This window comes from Triticum aestivum, chromosome 1D (genome assembly GCF_018294505.1).
Source record: "Triticum aestivum cultivar Chinese Spring chromosome 1D, IWGSC CS RefSeq v2.1, whole genome shotgun sequence".
Taxonomy (NCBI): Eukaryota; Viridiplantae; Streptophyta; class Magnoliopsida; order Poales; family Poaceae; genus Triticum; species Triticum aestivum.
This window is the reverse complement of record NC_057796.1, coordinates 204884941-204889029: the sequence shown is the minus strand read 5'-3', so window position 1 is coordinate 204889029 and position 4089 is coordinate 204884941.

Sequence of the window (4089 nt, the reverse complement as noted above, 5' to 3'; positions counted from 1 at the left end):
GATCACATCATTAGGAGAATGATGTGATGGACAGGACCCAATCCTAAGCATAGCATAAAAGATCGTGTAGTTTCGTTTGCTAGAGCTTTTCCAATGTCAAGTATCTTTTCCTTAGACCATGAGATCGTGCAACTCCCGGATACCGTAGGAGTGCTTTGGGTGTGCCAAACGTCACAACGTAACTGGGTGACTATAAAGGTGCACTACGGGTATCTCCGAAAGTGTCTGTTGGGTTGGCACGGATCGAGACTGGGATTTGTCACTCCGTGTGACGAAGAGGTATCTCTGGGCCCACTCGGTAATGCATCATCATAATGAGATCAATGTGACTAAGGCGTTAGTCACGGGATCATGCATTGCGGTACGAGTAAAGAGACTTGCCGGTAACGAGATTGAACAAGGTATTGGGATACCGACGATCGAATCTCGGGCAAGTAACATACCGATTGACAAAGGGAATTGCATACGGGATTGATTGAATCCTCGACACCGTGGTTCATCCGATGAGATCATCGTGGAACATGTGGGAGCCAACATGGGTATCCAGATCCCGTTGTTGGTTACTGACCGGAGAGGCGTCTCGGTCATGTCTGCATGCCTCCCGAACCCGTAGGGTCTACACACTTAAGGTTCAGTGACGCTAGGGTTGTAGAGATATGTGTATGCGGAAACCCGAAAGTTGTTCGGAGTCCCGGATGAGATCCCGGACGTCACAAGAGGTTCCGGAATGGTCCGGAGGTGAAGAATTATATATAGGAAGTCCAGTTTCGGCCACCGGGAAAGTTTCGGGGGTTACCGGTATTGTACCGGGACCACCGGAAGGGTCCCGGGGGTCCACCGGGTGGGGCCACCTATCCCGGAGGGCCCCGTGGGCTGAAAGTGGAAGGGAACCAGCCCTTAGTGGGCTGGGGCGCCCCCCTTGGGCCTTTCCCCATGCGCCTAGGGTTGGGAACCCTAGGGTGGGGGGGCTTCCCCCTTGCCTTGGGGGGCAAGGCAACCCCTTCCCCCCTTTGGCCGCCGCCCCCCCACCCTAGATGGGATCTGGCCGGCGCCCCCCCTCCCAGGGGGCCTATATAAAGGGGGGAGGGAGGGCAGCAACCTACAGCCTTGGGCGCCTCCCTCCTCCCCTGCAACACCTCTCTCTCTCTCGCAGAAGCTCGGCGAAGCCCTGCCGGAGACCCGCTACATCCACCACCACGCCGTCGTGCTGTTGGATCTCCATCAACCTCTCCTCCCCCTTGCTGGATCAAGAAGGAGGAGACGTCGCTGCACCGTACATGTGTTGAACGCGGAGGTGCCGTCCGTTCGGCACTCGGTCATCGGTGATTTGGATCACGGCGAGTACGACTCCGTCATCCACGTTCATTGGAACGCTTCCGCTCGCGATCTACAAGGGTATGTAGATGCACTCCTTTCCCCTCGTTGCTAGTACACTCCATAGATGCATCTTGGTGAGCGTAGGAAAATTTTAAAATTATGCTACGATTCCCAACAGAATAAGGATTTTATCCTCTCCTTTATTAGCTCTCTGAACCCTTTGTAAAAACACCCCCCTTCATTTCCTTTAGATTAGAGTGCCCTCTTTACACTTAGCTCCTTTCCTTCTTCTTCTTCTACCCCACCCCACCCACCTGCACGGTGGGTAGAGGGAGTTAGAGGGTATGTAATGGATACTATGTACAAATGTCGTGGTTGAAGTAATACAAAAACAGTGGGAGCCTCTCCCACTGTCTCAGGTTTCAAAAAAACATCCAATTACATAAGTGACTATACAAAACATTTGCACACACCTCAATAAACAATTACATGCATTCTAAACTAGGAGAAACGATCATCTAATCATCTACTTATTATGACACCGTCGCCACTGCTCCGTGGCTCGATCCCTCGTATGGGGTAGAACCAAAGCACTCCCTCATGTGAACGATCCGCCTGTAAATCTTGTAGCTTGTGTACATGTCCTTGGCTGCGTACTTGACACGTTCTTCATCCAGTCTATGCTCCCAGGCACCGTGTTAGGCGTTCTTCTCCTTATTGCTCTCATCCTTCATCTTCCTGTAGTAGGGGTCGGTGATGGCCGAGGCGAGGTCAACCAGGGAGTTGTGCTTGTTGTTCGGGCTACCCCAGACCCTGTAGTGGTCATGGATGTTCACAAGATTCTAGCAGGCCAGGCGCAAAACCTGGAGCGCCTTTAGATCGTTGGTGGTGTCCACCATAGCGAAACTATAGTCGCGGCTGTTGATAAATCTGGTGAAACGCTCACAAGGCCTTGTGGCCAGGCAGTAGTGGTAGACGAGGATGTGATGGAGCACACACAATTGGGCGACGACAACCTTCTAATCAAGCGCAGCACGACCGCCAGTGAACTCGAGGTCGAAGCCGACCACATGGTACTTGTCCTCGGCAAGCAACTGCTCCATAGTTTGGATGGAGCTCTCCACCGAGACCGGCTCGTTCGTGTACACCACCGAGAGGTCTTCCCCCTCACGTGGGTGTCCACTACATGAGGCGAGGTGAACTACCATTCGTTGTCGTTGTCAGCCATGGGGAGCGCCGTTAGAGCCACGGGAAGCGACATTGAAGCCGTTGGATATCCTCTCAGTATGTGTTGTCGTGGGTGTGCTTAATTAATGTGTTGTGGGCACGAGAGATGAAGGTAAATGGCCGCGGGAATAAATGGGGGCCGGGTGGCCTGGATTCTCGGCACTCTGCATGGCAGTTTTTGCAATGGGTAACTGCATCGTGGCGCCGCTTGCAGCGGGTAACTGCATCGTGGCACCGCGCCCGGTGCAACCGCATGCATAATGGCAACACAAACGTACATGATCATGCGTCGACCCCAAACACCGGTAGCGCGCACAGAGGGACGTGGGCAGAGCGCGCGCGGTGGGATGCGAGCAGACCGCGCCACGGCCGCCTCAACTGCGAGCAACCACATGCATAGAGTAGTTCAGTCGGCAGTTGCGAACCGGGTGCATGATGTGAAACTATGTCGCGTTCCACATCACACGGTGGTGAACAATCGTTCACGAGGGTCGTAGAGAGCGGCCGTGTGCTACTACCTCCGTCCTGGTTTATTAGTCCCCTTTATATTCAGCACCAAATTTTGACCTTAAATTTAACTAACAAAATGTTAATTGTTCAAATACGAATCCAACGATATAATCTTTGGTGACATGCATTCATATTTTATTAGTCAAATATCTAGTCAAAATTTGGCACAAAAATACAAAGAGGACTTATAAACCAGGATGGAGGTAGTAGGTTAAATCGCACACGTTTTTTTAATTAACCGTATGTGTACGTGTTGTTTCATCCTCCTCTCGCACGTCTTGTCACCCCGCTACCGCAGACGGCTTAGAGAGCAAGCTTGACCACCGCGCATGCGTTCTTTTGGCCAAACGGTGGCTCGAAGTGGCGTCAATGAATCATCGGTGAGCCTGTTCCCGTGCAACCGTGCAGGTTCCCATGCATAGCCGCGCAAGCTTCCCACCCGACTCGGTGAAATCCCCTAAAATCCCAATGCTTACACGCATGCTATATAAACCCTCACGGCCGGCGAGTCCTGTGTCGCATTTTCCCCTCCCTCCCTGTAGCTTATCTCGTCTGCTTCTCCCACAATCAGGTATGCACTAAAAAATCGGCCCCGCACATTAAAGATAATGTAGGTCTAACGTACTTCAATCAAGTATTGTGAATATTATTCATAATTTTGCTCATTTTTCCTAGGCTAGTTTCTGTTGCTAATATGAATTGATGCCTTATTTTGTACTACCTTCGTCGAAAATTACTTATCACTCAAATGGATGTATATACTCATATTTTAGTGCTAGATACATCCATTGGAGCGACAAGTAATTCCGAATAGAGGGAGTATTTAGGTGGGAGCTATGTGCAGGTTTTCGGACCACAAGTTCATTGTAATGCCTATATGTTGGTTCACATGTATTCTTGCTTATGGTCATATCAGGGTTTCACTATGTAATTTGGTGGATATTGGTTTTTTCCTAATAGGGATTGTCCCCGGGAGCATCATTAGGCTATCTGCTATTCCTAACTATTGCATCTTTGAATACTTATTATTAGGAT